The sequence below is a fragment of the Delphinus delphis genome, chromosome 1 (assembly GCF_949987515.2).
Source record: "Delphinus delphis chromosome 1, mDelDel1.2, whole genome shotgun sequence".
In the NCBI taxonomy this organism is placed as follows: domain Eukaryota; kingdom Metazoa; phylum Chordata; class Mammalia; order Artiodactyla; family Delphinidae; genus Delphinus; species Delphinus delphis.
In genome coordinates this window covers 156099390-156118993 of record NC_082683.1, presented here as the reverse complement: position 1 = coordinate 156118993, position 19604 = coordinate 156099390, and positions in this window count along the sequence as shown.

Genomic DNA, 19604 nt, shown 5'->3' with positions numbered 1-19604 from the left:
AATCTACTTGCTGACATCAGCAGTGAGCTCAGAAGTTCTGAAAAAAGCTACCTAGGAGCAATTTAACAGCAAAGATTACTTTTGTTGGTGCAACTTTCCATATTCAAAAGAAGTCTGGAAGGTAGAAGTCTCTGGAAAACTTGGATGAAGGCCTTGCTGCAGTTAGTTCTGGTGTGTGTGTGGTGGGGGACAAGAAGAGATGGGGGAGCTTCGGATTTCCTCCCTCATTTCCATTCTTTTCAGGGGCAGGCTGAAGCCACAGGCACCAGCATGCTCTTTGGCCGCCATCTATCCCTCCAGAAGATAAATAATGCATTGGTTTTATTCATTTACTTTAAAAAGTGACTGCAAAGAAAAGAAGCAAAAATCATTTTCATGTCTCAGAAGTGACAGAAAACTCTATATGCTTTGGAGATAAAAGCTTGCACAATAAATGGAAACATTTGAGCAGAGTAAGGAGATTGTAATGAGAAACCAGTATATTAAACTCAATAAGATGCAATCTGCAGTGATTGTAGGTTAAAGTGGTCACTGTCACTTTAAATGTGCATTGAAAGAAACCCAAGATGTTTGTTCTCCTCAGAGTCATGCCCTTTAAGACCAGAAGATTTTATTTTGTTTTATTTCTTTATTTTAAGAGCAGCAGCAATCTGGTGCTGTCATTAAGGCTGGCAGAAGTGGGTTCTCCTTCTGTTTTGCAGAGGACCATAAGACATCCAGAGCCATCGGCATGCAATTCATGTTTCCCTGCTAGATGGCCCTGATACCATTTTCTACGAGAAAAGAAGTTAGGACCATGCCTGCCAAGGGACTTACCGTGAAGGAGATTCAGGAGCTCCCATTGCATACGAATTTAAGAATCATAGTCACAACATAAATGTTGTAAACCTTTCATTCTCTTGCAAAGTACACAACATATTTGATGCTTCTAATTATTATAAGAACAGCAAGACAGTAAGATAAATCAGTGCCATCAGCAAGATGAAAAACTCTCATAAATGTATGAAAAAGCCATGTGGAAGGAATGAGAGACCAGTTGGGCTTTTAATTTATTGTTTATAATAGCACAGCTCCTAGTATATTAAGGATGCTGTCCTGAATCTTTTTGTGTTTTGTCTAACATTTATTTTTTTCCAGTTCTACTGAGATATAATTGACATTCATCACTGCATAAATTTAAAGCATAAGCATAATGGTTTGACTTACATGTTTTGTAAAATGATGACCACAGTAAGTTTGGCTAGCATCCACCATCACACATAGATACATCAAAAAGAGAAAGCAAAAAAAGAAAATAAATCGTCCTTGTGATGAGAACTATCAGGATCTACTCTCTTAAAGTTCATACATATCATACAGTAGTGTTAATTATAGTCATCATATTGCACATTACATTCCTGGTACTAATTTATCTTCTAACTAGAAATTTGTACCTCTTGACCACCTTTCTCCAATCCTCCCACCCCCACCTCTGCCTTTGGTAACCACAAATCTGATCTTTTTTTCTATGTTTTTTGTTTATTTGCTTTTTGTTTTAAAGATTCCACATATAAGTGGGCTCATACAGTATTTGTCTTTCTCTAACTTATTTTACTTAGCATCGTGCCTTCGAGGTCCATTGATGTCACAAATAGCAGGATTTCCTAGTTTTCTACGGCTGAATAATATTCCATTGTATATATACACCACAACTTCTTTATCCATTCATTCACTGATGGACATTTAGGTTGTTTCCATGTCCTGGCTATTGTAAATAATGTTGCCATGAACACAGGGCTGCAGATATCTTTTTTAGTTAATGTTTTTATTTCCTTTGGATATATTCCCAGAAGTGGAATTGCTGGATCATATTGTAGTTCTATTTTGAATGTTTAAAGGATCCTCCATATTGTTTTCACATTGTCTGTACCAGTGTACAATCCCACCAACAGTTCACAAGTGTTCCTTTTTCTCCACATCCTCACCAGCATTTGTTATCTCTTATCTTTTTAATGATGGTGATCCTAACAGGTAGGAGATGATATCTCACTGTGGTTTTGATTTGCATTTCCCTAACAACTAGTGATGTTGAACATCTTTTCATGTACTTACTGGCTTTTTGTGCATCTTCTTTGGAAAAATGTCTATTCACTTCTTTTGCCCATTTTAACTGGATTATTTGGGGGTTTGCTGTTGAGTTATAGTTCTTTATATACTTTTGATATTAACCCTTATTAGATATATAGTTTGCAAATATTTTTTTCCCATTGAGTAGGTTGACTTCATTCATTGATTGCTTTGTTGTGCAGAAGCTTTTCAGTTTGATGTAGTCCCACTTGCTTATTTTTGCTTTTGTTGTCTTGTGCTTTAGGTAGCATATCCAAAAAAAAAAAAAAAAAGAAATCATTGTCAAGACCCATGTCAAGGATTGTGAAGGTTTTAAATGCAGAATAGATATGCTTTCACACTTGATCACTCATTGAAGATGCTAATGATGAGGTCAAAGTGAGGAAAACAGCAAATCTATATTGCTCACTTTCTGGGCATACATTATTTAATATAAATTTGCCCATAAGTACTTTTACACCACCTTTTCCTAGAATATGTTTTGCTCCAAGGCCTCCAGCTATAAAATGGACAGGCTTGGACTTCAACCCAGTTGTCTGAGTATAAGTTCCACTACATGGTCACAAAGATAAGAATGGCCTTAATCTCCATTTATATGACCAGTTTGTCAAAGACTCCATAAAACATGGTAAGAAGCCTTACTTAGGCACAATTTCTTTTTAAAATCTTCAGTGCATGGCAGAATTAAGTGTTAATTGTGACCACATGTGTATTTTTTCACATGTATATTTTTTAAGTTACACTTTACTCATTCTCTTTTGGCTCTGAAGAAAAGAAACAGTTCTTCCAAAATTAATAATTTTATAGAGTTTTACTAAATATGAAATATTCTGAAATCCACTGGGAAAAGCTCCATGCTAGGTATTGGGAGAACAAGGTTCTGAGCCCTGACTTGCAATTATCCAACATGCAGCTTTAACAAACAGTTCCTTTTCTATAATTCCCTCATCTGTAAAATGAGGACAATAAGTGGAATCCAGTGGAACCCCAGGTCAGCGTGTCCAGGTGCCGATGAGGAGGAAAGGTGAGGGGCAGGGGCAGTGTACATGGTGTGTGGGAGTCCCATGAATTTGCTGGATGCAGCCTGTTTTGGGGAGGTCCTTTGAAAGCTCATGGGCCTTCCCTGCTGACTTAGTAAGACTGTCCTCTGAGCAAGCTTTGAGGGAACACTGCCAATTACAGTTATGGAAAATGTAATTAGAAGCATCATTCTGTTCCTCCTGGCTCTTTGTGGGAAGTTACCCCTCTGTAACATATCTTCCTAATGATTATTCTTCCTAATATTTATTCTCTGAAAGTCCAGTTGACCAAGGTTGCCCTGAATTCTCATGGTAACCTGATTTTTTTCTGTACTAATTGTTGGGGAAGGGAAGAGATGCCCAAATCCTACTAGATATGGCCTGGTTTATTACTAAATATGTTTTTCCCCCCACAGGAAAATGTTCTCAAGTTAAAAGATTGTTTTGTGTGTTTGTGCATATTTCTGTGTGTGTGTGTGAGAGAGAGAGAGAGAGGTTGAGAACAAGAGTGAGAGGAAAAGACTGAGAAGGAACAAGTCTTGAGAGAGTCCATTCTATGGCCTGGGTTCAAACAAAAGGTCACTAGAAATAACTGGAAACGATTTGGAGTAAAGCAGAACATCCTGGTTCCCCAAGAATGGTTCTATACTTATAGATTTGTTTCTGAATACAGAAGTAGTGAGATAAGAAGAATGATTTAACATATGACTGAATAAGACTCTCTAAAGCAGCATTGTCCAATAGAATGCTCTGTGGTGATGGAAATGTCCACTACAGTAACTGTCAGCCACATATGGTTACTGAGCTCTTGAAATGTGGCTTATGATTGAGGAGCTAAATTTGTCAAATTTAACTCATATTAACTTAAATTTAAATATAAAGGGCCACAAAGATCTTGTGAGTACTATATTGAACAGCACAAATTCAAAGGGACAAATTTAGGACAAAAATGCCCTCCTATATGATCCCTTCCTACGGTTACTTTGCCAGGTGACCTCTGCACAGTCAGTGTCCATCTGCCCTCAACTTTCTCCAGTGGATTCTGAGAGGAATTCTAGTCTGAAATTCATTCTGTTTTAGGAACTTAAGTAAGAGTAGAAGGTTGGGAAGAGAAACTTGACAAATTACCATTGTATCTTAGACTTTTAATTACTTTTTCTCTCCCCTACTATTAAAAACCTACCACAGGGTTTCCCTGGTGGCGCAGTGGTTGAGAGTCCGCCTGCTGGTGCAAGGGACATGGGTTCATGCCCTGGTCCGGGAAGATCCCACATGCCGCGGAGCGGCTGAGCCTGTGAGTCATGGCCGCTGAGCCTGCGCGTCCGGAGCCTGTGCTCTGCAATGGGAGAGGCCACAACAGTGAGAGGCCCGCGTACCGCAGAAAAACAACAAAAACAAAAACAAAAACCTACCACAGAGTAAATTGTGAGCATTTTGGTCTGAAAGTATCTGCTCCAAATTGTTGTGGCCGTGGAACGTATTTTGTTTTATACTCAGCACATAAAGAGATTTTCCTAAAACATAAACCTGATCTAGTTAAAACCCTTTGCAGGTTCTCCCAAGGCTCTTAGGAAAAAGCTCTTCCCTCTCAGCATTCTATGTTCTACTTACACCCAACTGTCTGCCTTCTCACACAAGGCTAGCTTTCAGGACTTTGACTATTCCATTTGCTGCCACCTCAGCCAGCAAGACTTTTCCCTGTTCCTCCAATCATTCTCCTCTTTGATTTTCCAACTCCTTTCATCTGTAGCCATGGAAAAGTCACACCTGCTGTCACCTTCCTGGAGCCCCTGGGAGGTAGTGGAGCACAGTGGTTCAGAGCACAGATTCTGCAGTCCAGACTGCCATTAAGCATATTACTGGCATTTGCCTTCAGGCTACTACTTTTCCTTTGTGCTCCAGTGGTACCCCAGCTGCGACCTTATAATAACACCTCCAAAACTGCGTTATAATAATCTGTTTTCTTGTCTGTATCCTCCACTAATCTAGGGGCTATTAAACTGCAGATCATAAGATCAACTTAGTGGGTTGTTACTGGTATTGAAAAATGAGTAGAATAGAATAGAAAATAACAGTATTCATTTTATGGCTCGTTAGATAGTATCATCTTGTGAAATTGTGATTATTTTCATAAACATACCTAAATACATATGTGTATTGAGTAATGACATAAAATAGTATCTTTTTTGTTAATTGGGGTTATTAAAGGTTTTAAAAAACATTGCACTAGACTAAAACTTCTATGACATATGGTAAGAGCCTGATTCATGGTTGTATCTGTAGTACCTATCACGAGGTTTGAACTACTGACCGCAATACATTCTTATTGAAGTAGTTGGGGGCACCAGAGGCCAGAGCAAGGAGTGGGCTGCCAGCAAGCATCAGAACCAGGAGCTTTGCCTGCTAGTCCAGCCCAGGTAAGCACTGCTATGAGACCAGGTGTGGAGACCGTGTTGGTGGCGTTCATGATGTGGGTCAGTGGATACAGATGGATTGAACAGTGTTCAAAGTGAGCCCTGAGGGTGAAGTCAAGGTAATTCAGGCCAGGTTGGGGATAGAGATTCACATCTGGCAGAGACCTTGAAGAAGGTAAAAACCTACAATTTGAGTTTTGAAACTCACGGTCTGCCTTGTCATTTCTAACCATACCTGGTCCAAGAGATCACACGGCTCTCCCTCCTCCTTTCTCTCCCATCCTTCTGCTCTTTTCTGTACTCTCAGTGTCACTCTCTTTCTAAGTCAATCCTGAGTTAGTGCCAGTGGCTTGAAGGAGTCCTGAGTTATTTCCCGAACTCCATTCTTTGTCAATAACGCATAGGACTCATTTTCCAAAGCCCACTGTTGTTCTTTCCCCAGGTTAGTCTCTTCAAGTCCTGTCTTCATGTGCTGGCCCCATGCCAATTCCTCACTGCCTCCTTGTCTTTTATTGGCCAAGAGAGATCTTTCACTAGAACCTCGAAATATGGCAGTGAGGAGGCAAAGAAGGAGAGGGTTCAGCCTGGGAGTCTGGCAATATCATTTCCTAAGGTGATTGAGTGCAGCCACAGAAATGCACTAATGGCCATGGCTGCTGATTCCAGGAGAGGGTCTTTCTGCAGCAAATATGCACTCTTGACCTTTTCTTTGTTCTGGAAGCATTTATTCAGGAAAGAACTCCAGGAGTTTTCCCTTACTTTCCCAGTGCTGGTTGAGTACACAGGTGGGCTCTTCCTGGGACACTGGCTAAGCTGGCTTTTGCTGTGGGGCCTGCAGACAAACTCCAGTTTCTCTGGTTGTTAATACAGAAAAAAACAAGTGGAAACAAAGATCAGGGCTAAGTTTCTAAAATCTTCTCAAGACATCACAAGTGCCCTCCTAGCTCCTACTATGCATAGGGTTTGTGCTACGTATGATCCCAAATGACAGGTAATCCTCACATCATGGGCATTGAAACCTAGAGTAAGCTAGTTTGCTGCTCTTTTGGATGTGGGTTTGTGGTTACCCTATGCATCCACAATGAAAGAGATGGGAACTGCTGTTTCCTGAGCACTTGCTATGTGCCAGGTGTTATACTTGGCAAGCAATATAACTTGGCTCTCTTTTTCTTTCTCCATGCTATCTACCTTTCCAGTCCCTTTATCTCTCCTAGACTGGGATGAACAACAACATCCACTAGACAGATGCAAAGCTGTAATATAAAGCACAAATGCTCAATCCCAGAAGAATGAAAGTGAAATGTTTCTTTTCTAACTACTGATGGTGATGAATTTCAAACTAAAAGTGTAGAACACACTTTTTTTTTCCCCGGATGAAATCTTACCTGTAATAGTAAAACAGTTAAAAAGAAAAACATTTTAATAAAGCAGAGATGCTATTTTGGTTGAAGGGATTTGTGAATGGAACCTAAATCCCCAACCCCCAAGGCTTCCAGTCATGTCCCCTTGGCTCTTGAGGGCTTTGGAGATATTCAGTGCAGCACAAAAGCAAGCAATAGCATCTACCTCTACCAGGGAGATTCTCTCTGTACAGAATGTTTTTCACTTTTTACATGCATCATTCCTTTGCTATTCATGACACCATAAGATTTATTATTATTATTAGTTGCAGTATTAGTAGTATTATTATCATGCCTGTTCTGCAGAAGAGTTTCCTCTTCTGAGGCTTAAAAATGTTTAAACATCTTCCTCAGGTGATAGAGCCTGCATTTAACTTTGGATAGCCTGACTCTGAAGCCAACATTCTTAACCTTTATTCATTGATTCATTCACTGAACAAATATTTATTGAGCATCTTCTCTAGGTCAGGCATACTCTAAGTAAAGAAAACAAACAGAAATCTCTACCTGGTGGAGTTGACAGTTTAGTTGAGGGGAGTGAGTAAGAAGAATATAGAAAGTAAATAAAATAAGTACATAAGAAATAGTATGTTAGACAGTGATAAGTGTTCTGAAGGACAATAAAATGGAAATCATAAAGAATATTGGGGGGGTGCTTAAAATTTTAAATAGGGTCAGCAGAGTTCTTCACCAAGCAAGTGACAACTATGATATTTTAGCTAAATTTGAAAAACCAAACCCTGAGTAGAATAAAGATAGATACTGTTAAATCAGAAGTTATTAAATTATATTATTTAAATGAGATAAATGGTAAAATGAATAAGAGCTTGAAAACAAGTCTTTCTAGTGGGTAAAACTTAAAAGCAGTAGGAGTTATCCATTCATGTGACTTAAGATACATTTAAAAATGGACTCCCTATCTTGGCATCTTTGTCTAGAGAATGGAAATTCTTTACTACAGATGAAAAATTGCTCATGGACATGTGTCCAGGGTGTTCTGCGGAAGCTTTGGGCGTGCAGAATTCCACTTGTCAGCAGCAACCAGTCAGGGTGTGCTCATTTTGACAGTGACTGCTGGCTTTGATTAGGAAGGATTTCCTTGCTCGTTTTAGCTGAACATTGACGCTTTCTGTTCCTTCACAGTTTGCTTGGCAGCTGTTCTATTGCAAATCCAGGCAAGATATGATAAATTTAGCACTGATTAAAAACTAAATCCTTGAGCTGTAGGATGGGTTAAGGTACAATTGCTTGGCACAACTGTTTCCTTCCCACTTAGGGAAATGGCTTACTAGGAAAGCCTGAAGCAAAACATACAACTGGATCTCAATTATAATTGAGATCTTAATTATACCCATGAACTTAGGCAATTATTTGCTCTCTAAAGAAAGTCTGGCTTCTTTGTGCCACCACCTTATGTTGCCTGTAAGTGACATGTAGCAAAACTTGCAATAACAGATCACAAAGTCATCAGCAAAAAGAGAAGCAAGACCTAAATTTGTACCTGGCTGTCAGGCTGACTATGAGGTTACAGTTTTGTAAGCAAAAGGGGTAGCAGTAATCAATTAGAAAACTTCATGGAAGTTATGATTGAATTATTAGTCACAGAGTAGGCCTTCCTTGTGGGCAAAATAGAGCCTCCCACGCAGCCAAGTTCAGCAGGCAGTTACAGAACAGCTCCCATGTGCCAGGCCCTACACAGGGTGCTGAGTTTACAGTGATGAATGGTGAATGCAGGGTAATTATAGGGTGGCTTGAGCATGTGCTCGAAAATGTCAATTTCATTGGATGGACACAGATGTTGCAATATCTGCTATTGGTGCAATTCTTTGAACTAGAACATTTTCTACTGAAAGTCCTTATCAACTGTAAATGTATACTCTGGAAAAGAGTAAGGTATTAACAGGTATTAACCTATGTTAGCAAAGCTTAGCCTTCCGACAGAGTGAGAGAGCATTTGTTTATTCACGAGTGATTCCTTTGTCTGGATATCTATTGAATGTCTACTCTGTGCCAGGAACTGTTTGAACAAAAGAGACAAAAATGTTTTTTGGTGAGAAGAAAGAGAAACAAGTGACCAAATATTTAGATGATGTGTCAGATAGTGAAAAATAAGGCAGGGTAGAGGGATAGTGAGGGATAGAGTCAGGCATGACCTCTTTTACACAGGGCTATCAGGAAAGAGCTTTTTAATAAGCTGGCATAGGAACAAAGACTGAAAGTCAGTGAGGGAGAGAAACAGGCAGCAATCTGTGCAGAAGGACCAGGGAGAGTCAAGGCCCTGAGAATATGGCAAGGAGTTCGGTGTGGCTGGAGTGGAGAGGTCCAGGGAAGAGTAATAGCAGAGATTTGACAGGTGGGAGAGAGAAGATCATGAAGCAGATTTAGATGGGAGAGTGGACCCTGATGCAAGTAGCCTATGGGCACTAGATAGAAGAGCGGAGAGACTTAATGGGAGGCTGAATTAAAAGGAAACGCAGAATGGAAAAGAGAAATCAAAGTTTCCAAAGAAAATCTCTTCTCTCATATTTTTCTATCCAGATCTGGTCCCTGGCTACACATCATTATCTCCCATAATGATACACACTATATCTTGTCCATGAGCTGAGGCACAGCTGGGCCCAAATCAGTCTGCTTTTGCTGCTCTCTCCCTCTGCCTCCCTTCTCCTGGACCAGCTCCTTGGAAAACCAACCAAACCAGTCTGAGAGTCAGAAGACATGGTTTCTAGTCCCAGCTCTGCCATTAGCAACCATTTAACTTTGGGTATTTCCTTAGTTTACAGGTGACGGACCTCAAGGTCAGAGAGATGAACTTCAGATATAACTTCCTAGAATGCATAAGCACTTGGTCTGGATACAATTTCGCTTTTATTCATACATTTAGTTTTGCCCTAATTTTCATCATGCATTGATGTCTATGAACTCTCCTTTTAACACCCCACAGGTCCTAATGTTTACTAAACACCCAGTAGAGACTTCAACAGAAACTTAAGGAATCCTAGTTTGTAGACAAGGTACCTGGGTTACATGGAAACCTATGTCCCCAGATTTAGTGATATTCCTATTCTAGCTCCCTACAAATCACCTGGGAGCTTGGTTAAATGCAATTTTCCAGAGAATATTCACAGGTTTTAATTTTTTATTTTTTATTAGAGTATAATTGCTTTATAATGTTGTGTTAGTTTCTGCTGTCCAGTGAAGTGAATCAGCTATATATATATATATATATATATCCCCTCCCTCTTGGACTTCCCTCCCACCCTACCCCAATCCGATTCATCTAGGTCACCACAGAGCATCGAGTTGAGCTCCCTGTGCTATAGAGCAGGTTCTCCCAGTTCATCCCACCCTCCCCTTCCCCACCAGTGTCCACATGTCTGTTCTCTACATCTGTGTCCCTATTCCTGCCCTGCAAATAGGTTAATCTGTACCACTTTTCTAGATTCCACATATATGCATTAAGATATGATATTTGTTTTTCTCTTTCTGACCCACTTCACTCTGTATGACAGACTCTAAGTCCATCCATTTTTCTACAAATTACCCAATTTCATTCCTTTTTATGGCTGAGTAATATTCCATTGCATATATGTACCACATCTTCTTTATCCATTCATCTGTCTTTGGACATTTAGGTTGCTTCCGTGTCCTGGCTATTGTAAATAGTGCTGTGATGAAAATTGGGGTACATGTATCTTTTTGAATTATGGTTTTCTCAGGGTATAAGCCCAGTAGTGGGATTGCTGGGTCATATGGTAGTTCTATTTTTAGTTTTTTAAGGAAATTCCATACTGTTCTCCACAGTGGCTGTATCAGTTTACATTCCCACCAGCAGCGCAAGAGGGTTCCCTTTTCTCCACACCGTCTCCAGCATTTATTGTTTGTAGTTTTTTGATGATGGCCGTTCTGACCAGTGTGAGGTGATACCTCATTGTAGTTTTGATTTTAATTTCTCTAACAGTTACCGATGTTGAGCACCGTTTCATATGCCTCTTGGACATCTGTATGTCTTCTTTGGAGAAATATCTATTTAGGTCTTCTGCCCATTTTTTGATTGGGTTGTTTGTTTTTTTGATATTGAGCTGCACGTGCTGTTTGTATATCTTGGAGATTAATCTTGCATCAGTTGCTTTGTTTGCAAATATTGTCTCCCATTTTGAGGGTTGTCTTTTCATCTTGTTTATGGTTTCCTTTGCTGTACAGAAGATTTTAAGTTTAATTAGGCCCCATTTGTTTATTTTTGTTTTTATTTTCATTACTTTAGGAGGTGGGTCAAAAGTGATCTTGCTGTGATTTATGTCAAAGAATGTTTTTTCCTATGTCTTTCTCTAAGAGTTTTATAGTGTCTTTAATCCATTTTGAGTTTATTACATTTAGGTCTTTAATCCATTTTGAGGTTTTTTTTTTTTTTTTTTTTTTTTTTGCGGTACGCGGACCTCTCATCATTGTGGCCTCTCTCATTGCGGAGCACAGGCACCGGACGCACAGGTTCAGTGGCCATGGCTCACAGGCCCAGCCGCTCTGCAGCATGTGGGATCTTCCAGGACCGGGGCATGAACTCGTGTCCCCTGCATCGGCAGGCGGACTCTCAACCACTGCGCCACCAGGGAAGCCCTTGAGTTTATTTTTGTGTATGGTATTAGGGAGTGTTCTAATTTCATTCTATTACATGTAGTTGTCCAGTTTTCCCAGCACCACTTATTGAAGAGACAGTCTTTTCTTCATTGTCTATCTTTGCCTCCTTTGTCATAGGTTAGGTGGCCATAGGTGCATGGGTTTATCTCTGGGCTTTCTATCCTTTTCCATTGATCTATATTTCTGTTTTTGTGCCAGTACCATACTGTCTTGATTACTGTAGCTTTGTACTATTGTCTGAAGTCAGGGACCCTGATTCCTCCAGCTCCGTTTTTCTTCTCTTGTGTTTCCTACTGAGAGAAGTTCCTTTAGTATTTGTTGTAAAGCTGGTTTGGTGGTACTGAATCCTCTTAACTTATTATTGTCTGTAAAGCTTTTGATTTCTCTGTCAAATCTGAATGAGATCCTTGCTGGGTAGAGTAACCTTGGTTGTAGGTTTTTCTCTTTCATCACTTTAACTATATACTGTCACTCCCTTCTGGCCTGCAGAGTTTCTGCTGAAAAATTAGCTGACAACCTTATGGGGATTCCCTTGTATGTTATTTGTTTCTTTTCCCTTGTTGCTTTTAATATTTTTTCTTTGAATTTAATTTTTGTTAGTTTGATTAATATCTGTCTTGGAGTGGTTCTCCTTGGGTTTATCCTGTATGGGACTCTCTGTGCTTCCTGGACTTAGGTGACTATTTCCTTTCCCATTTTAGGGAAGTTTTTGACTATAATTTCTTCAAATAATTTCTCAGACCTTTCTCTTTCTCTTCCTCTTCTGGTACCCCAATAATTCGAATGCTGTTGTGTTTAATGTTGTCCCAGAGGTCTCTGAGGCTGTCCTCATTTCTTTTCATTCTTTTATTTTTATTCTGTTCCTTTACAGTTATTTCCACCATTCTATTTCCAACTCACTTATTCATTCTTCTTCTTCAGTTATTCTGCTATTGATTCCTCCTAGTGTATTTTTCATTTCAGTTATTGTGATGTTCATCACTGTTTGTTCTTTAATTCTTCTAGGTCCTTGTTAAACATTTCTTGCATTTTCTCGATCTGTGTCTCCATTCTATTTCTGAGATTTTGGATCTTTACTATCATTACTCTGAATTCTTTTCCAGACAGGCTGTCTGTTTCCTCTTCATTTATTTGGTCTTTTTTTAGCAGCAATGTTTTTACCTTGCTGCTTCGTCTGTAACATATTTTTTGCTGTCTCATTTTTTTGATGGGTGGAGCTGTGTTCTTGTCCTGCTGGTTGTTTTGCCTGAGGCGTCCAGCACTGGAGTCTGCAGGCAGTTGGGTGAAACTGGGTCTTGGTGACAAAATGAGGACCTCCAGGAGAGCTCACACTGATTAATATTCCCTGAGGTCTGAGGTTCTCTGTTGGCCCAGCAGTTTGTACATGGCACTACCACCACAGGAGCTCAGGCCCAACCCCTAGTCTGGGAACCAATATGCCACAAGTTGCATGGTATAGCCAAAAAAAAAAAAAAAAAAAAGAGGAGCAGAACAATAACAAAGAATAAAAAATAAAATAAAATTAGAAAAATAGAAAATATATTAAAAAAATAACAATGAAACAAGAACAACAAAGCAAAACTAAACCACAACAGCAAACAAACAAGCAAACAAAAGGCTGGAAAATGTCTTGGCAGCAGGGGTGGGGAGGATGGCACTCAGGCCCTGGAACCTCGTGACTGGAAGAGGCCCTGGGGAGTGGCTTAGACTTAATACCCGCACAGCCAGAGGGGGCTCCAGAGGGCAGAGATTCAGGCCCAGGTCCCCAGCAGTTTTGCCAGGGCCTGAGCATGTGGGGAAGATGCTGGCCTTGTTCTCCTCTATCCTTGGATCCCCCAAAGCTCTCGCCCCATCCCTGCTGTTTCCCTCACCATGAGTGGTACCTTCCAAGTGTGGAAAACCCTCCCTTCTCCCAGCCTCCCCTCAGGGGTGCTGGTCTCATCCTGCTTCCACTTTTCCTCCCCCCCTTTTACCCCTGACATCTTACCTGGTCACGTGGGGATTCCTTCTGTCCCCTTAGGGGTCTGAGATCCCCCACCAGTGCCTGGTATGTGCCCTATTTGTGAGGAGACATGAATTCTGCATCCTCCTACTCCACCATCTTGATTCCACCCCCCATGAACAGGTTTTAGATTTAATAAGTTTGGGGTGAGGCACAGTGTGCTATCATTCTAATACGAATCCCAGGAGATTCTGAATCAGGTGGTGATGTGCCATTCTTTGAGAAACACTGGGATGTATATTAGCAATAAATGTAATGTCAGGAGTGGTGCAGGTGTTGATAATGATGGAGATTAGTGGAAATAGAAATATAGCAGTAGTTGTGATGGTGATGATAGTAGCGATGGTGAAAATGATGGCATTGGTGAAGGTGGTGGAGATGATGGCATTGGTTCAAGTTAGTAGAAGTATCAATAGTAATGGTAGTGTTTGGTGATGGTGATTGTGGCAGCAGAGGTGGTAATGATTAATCTAAGATGTGGTGTTATTGCTGCTGTTGCTTAGTTTCCCTGGAGGCTCATTAGACCTGATGGTGTGGAGTTCACTATATCCACTGCAGTTCAACTTCTGTTTCTCTAAGTACATGAGCCTCCAATGGCTACACCTCTTCTTGAAATATATCTCTCTAAATCTGATATATAAATTGAACTCCAGGGTTCTTCTTTCAAATGACTATGGACATAATGTCTTACATTCAACTAAATAACTGACGTGTATCATGTGCTAGGCATTATACTGGATTTCTTCATTAAATATTTAACACACCACTATGAAACAGATGCCATCACTACGCCTGATTTGAAGATGAGAACATTGAGGGTTAGAGAATTCATTAACAGCTAGTAAGTCAGACTTAAACTGGAGAGCCTTTGGTAGATTCTGGAGTCTGTGAGGCATTAAGCCACTCAATCAGCTTCTATGTTCCCAGGACATGATGGAAACTTACAAAAATGTTTAAATGAATGAATAAAGCAATATGACAGTTTCAGTGAACCAGGTAAAACTGATTACTTAATTTGAATTAAACTCCTTTCAGTCTACTAAAAAATGAAGTAACACTAAAATCTTTAAGTTACAGCAAGTATTAGTTTCCAGCATCTAGCCCAGTACCTGGCATACATTTAACATGCTCAGTAAATGCTTATTAAATAATGAATGAAACATTTTTCTTATAGAATTTGGTGAATAACTAATGGTCAAAATATTCACATATAATTATTCAAAGAATATTTGACTTTGTATATATTGCTTTAAATTGTAGTATTCTTTTATAAAGCAGTTTTATAAGCTTCAGTGAAAGACCTTGCTCTGTAAGACATATCAGGATACACCTCAGAAAGGATGAAGTTGTCTTTTGAACATGGTCTTTCATCAGAACTAGTGGAATGGAGAGCAGAAGCCAGAAGAACCACAATCCTGCAGCCTTCAGAACAAAAACCAAAATCAGAGAAAGATAGACAAAATGAAAAGGCAGAGGACTATGTCTCAAATGAAGAAACAAGATAAAACCCCAGAAAAACAACAAAATAAAGTGGAGGGCTTCCCTGGTGGCACAGTGGTTGAGAGTCTGCCTGTCGATGCAGGGGACACGGGTTCGTGCCCCGGTCCGGGAAGATCTCACATGCCATGGAGAGGCTAGGCCTGTGAGCCATGGCTGCTGAGCCTGCTCATCCAGAACCTGTGCTCTGCAACGGGAGAGGCCACAACAGTGAGAGGCCCACATATCGCAAAAAAAAAAAAAAAAAAAAAAAAAAATGAAGTGGAGATAGGCAATCTTTCAGAAAAAGAATTCAGAATAATGATAGTGAAGATGATCCAGGACCTCAGAAAAAGAATGGAGGCAAAGATTGAGAAGATGCAAGAAACATTTAACAAAGACCTAGAAAAATTAAAGAACAAGCAAACAGAGATGGACAATATAATAACTGAAATGAAAAATACACTGGAAGGAATCAATAGCAGAATAACTGAGGCAGGAGAATGGATAAGTTACCTGGAAGAAAGAATGGTGGAAATCACTGCAACAGAACAGAATAAAGAAAAAAGAATGAAAAGAAATGAAGACAGCCTAAGACACCTCTGGGACAACATTAAACACACCACCATTCACATTATAGGGGTCCCAAAAGGAGAAGAGTGAGAGAAAGGACCCAAGAAAATATTTGAAGAGACTATAGTCAAAAACTTCCTTAACATGGAAAAGGAAGTAGCCACCCAAGTCCAGGAAGCACAGAGAGTGCCAGGCAGGAAAAACCCATGGAGAAACATGCCAAGACAAATAGTAATCAAATTGACAAAAATTAAAGACAAAGAAAAATTGTTAAAAGCAACAAGGGAAAAATGACAAATAACATACAAGGGAACTCCCATAAGGTTAACAGCTGATTTCTCAGCAGAAAATCTGCAAGCCAGAAGGGAGTGGCATGATAAATTTAAAGTGATGAAAGGGAAGAACCTACAACCCAGAATACTCTACCTGGCTAGGATCTCATTCAGATTTAATGGAGAAATCAAAAGTTTTACAGACAGCAAAAGCTAAGAGAATTCAGCACCACCAAACCAGCTTTACAACAAATGCTAGAGAAACTTCTGTAAGTGGGAAACACAGAGAAGGAAAGGCCCTACAAAAACAAACCCAAACAATTAAGAAAATGGTAATAGGAACATACATATTGATAGTTACCTTAAATGTGACTGGATTAAATGCTCCAACCAAAAGACACAGACTGGCTGAATGGATACAAAAACAAGACCTGTATATATGCTGTCTACAAGAGACCCACTTCAGACCTAGGGATACATACAGGCTGAAAATTAGGGGATGAAAAAAGCTATTCCATGCAAATGGAAATCAAAATAAAGCTGGAGTAGCAATACTTCTATCAGATAAAATAGACTTCAAAATAAAGACTGTTACACAAGAAAAGGAAGGACACTACATAATGATCAAAGGATGAATCCAAGAAGAAGACATAACAAATATAAATGTATATGACCCCAAGATAAGTGCACCACAATACATAAGGCAAATACTAACAGCTATAAAAGAGGAAATTGACAGTAACACAATAATAGTGGGGGACTTTTAACACCTCACTTACACCAATTGACATATCATCCAGACAGAAAATTAATAAGGAAACACAAACTTTAAATTACACAAGAGACTAGATAGATATGATTGATATTTATAAGACATTCCATTTGAACACAGCAGATTACACTTTCTTCTCAAGTGCATACGGAACATTCCCCAGGATAGATCACATCTTGGGTCACAGATCAAGCCTTGGTAAAGTTAAGAAAATTGAAATCATATCAAGCGTCTTTTCTGACCACAACACTATGAGATTAGAAATAAATTACAGGAAAAAAGCAATGCAAAAAACAAAAACACATAGAGGCTGAACCATACACTACTAAATAACCAAGAGATCATTGAAGAAGTCAAAGAGGAAATTAAAAAATACCCAGAGAAAAATGACAATGAAAACACGATGATCCAAAACCTATAAGATGCAGCAAAAGCAGTTCCAAGAGGGAAGTTTATAGCAATACAATGCTACCTCAAGAAACAAGAAAAATCTCAAATAAACAATCTAACCTTACACCTAAAGGAACTAGGAAAAGAAAAACAAACAAAACACAAAGTTAGTGGAAGGAAATAAATCATAAAGATCAGAGTAGAAATAAATGAAATAGAAACAAAGAAAACAATAGCAAAGATCAATAAAACTAAAAGCTGTTTCTTTGAGAAGATAAACAAAATTGATAAACCTTTAGCCAGACTCATCAAGAAAAAGAGGGAGAGGACTCAGATAAATAAAGTTAGAAATGAAAAAAGTTAAAATGGACACTGCAGAAATATAAAGCATCCTAAGAGACTACTACAAGCAGCTCTATGACAATATAATGGACAATCTGGAAGAAATGGACAAATGGTATAACCTTGCAAGACTGAACCAGGAAGAAATAGAAAATATGAAGAGACCAATCACAAGGAATGAAATTGAAACTGTGATTAAAGATCATCCAAAAAACAAAAGTCCAGGACCAGATGGCTTCACAGGTGAATTCTATCAAACATTTAAAGAAGAGCTGACACTCATTCTTCTCAAAGTCTTCCAAAAAATTTCAGAGGAAGGGACACTCCCAAACACATTCTACAAGGAGGCCACCAATCCTGATACCAAAACCAGACAGAGATACTACAAAAAAAAGACAATTACAGACCAATATCACTGATAAATATAGATGCAAAAATCCTCAAGAACATACTAGGAAACACAGTCCAACCACATATTAATAGTATCATACACCATGATTAAGTGGGATTTATTCCAGGAATGCAAGGATTCTTCAATACACACAAATCAATCCATGTGATACACCATAATAACAAATTTTTTGCATTTTATTTTCTTTTTTTATGTATATAACAGATTCTTATTAGTTATCTATTTAATACATATTAGTGTAATTATATGTCAATCTCAATCTCCCAATTGAAGAATGAAAACCATATGATAATCTCAGTAGATACAGAAAAAACTTTTGACAAGATTAAACACCGAGTTATGGTAAAACCTCTCCAGGAAGTGGGCATAGAGGGAACCTACCTCAATGTGATAAAGGCCATATATGACAAATCCACAGCAAACATCATTATCAATGGTGAAAAACTGAAAACATTCCCTCTAAGATCAGGAACAAGACAAGAATGTCCATTCTTGCCCCTATTATTCAACATAGTTTTGGAAGTTTTAGCCACAGCAATCTGAAAAGAAAAAGAAATAAAAGGAATCCAAACTTGCAAAGAAGTAAAACAGTCACTGTTTGCAGATGACATGATACTATACATAAAGAATCCTAAAGATGTGATCAGAAAACTTCTAGACCTAATTAATGAATTTGGTAAAGTTGCAGGGTACAAAATTAATGCACAGAAATCTCCTGCATTCCTGTACACTAACAATGAAAGATCAGAAAGAGAAATTAAACAATCCCATTCACCATTGCAACAAAAAGAATAAAATACCTAGGAATAAACCTACCTAAGGAGGTAAAAGACCTGTATTCAGAAAACTATAAGACACTGATGAAAGAAATCAAAGATGACACAAATAGTTGGAGAGATATACAATGTTCTTGGACTGGAAGAATCAATATTGTGAAAATGACTATACTACCCAAAGCAATCTACAGATTCAATGCAATCCCTATCAAATTACCAATGGCATTTTTTACAGAACTAGAAAAAAAACCTTAAAATTTGTATGTAGGCACAAAAGACCCTGAATATCCAAAGCAACCTAGATTTAAAAAATCAAAACAAAACAAAGAAAAAACAGAGCTGGAGGAATCAGACTCCCTGACTTCAGACAATACTACAAAGCTACAGTAATCAAGACAATATGGTACTGGCACACAAACAGAAATAGATATCAATGGAACAGGATAGAAAGCCCAGAGATAAACCCATGAACCTATGGTCACCTAATCTATTACAAAGGAGGCAAGAATATGCAATGGAGAAAAGACAGTCTCTTCAATAAATGGTACTGGGAAAACTGGACAGCTACATGTAAAAGAATGAAATTAGAACACTCCCTAACACCATACACAAAAATAAACTCAAAGTGGATTAAAGACCTAAATGTAAGACTGGACACTACAAAACTCTTAGAGGAAAATATAGGAAGAACACCCTTTGACATAAATCACAGCAAGATCTCTTTTGACCCACCTCCTAGAGTAATGGAAATAAAAACAAAAATAAACAAATAGGACCTAATGAAACTTAAAAGCTTTTGCACAGCAAAGGAAACTAAAAACAAGACAAAAAGACAACCCTCAGAATGGAAGAAAATATTTGCAAATGAATCAATGGACAAAGGATTAGTCTCTAAAATATATAAACAGCTCATACAGCTCAATATCAAAAAAATAAACAACCCAATAAAAAAATGGACAGAAGACCTAAATAGATATTTCTCCAACAAAGACATACAGATGGCCAAGAGACACATGGA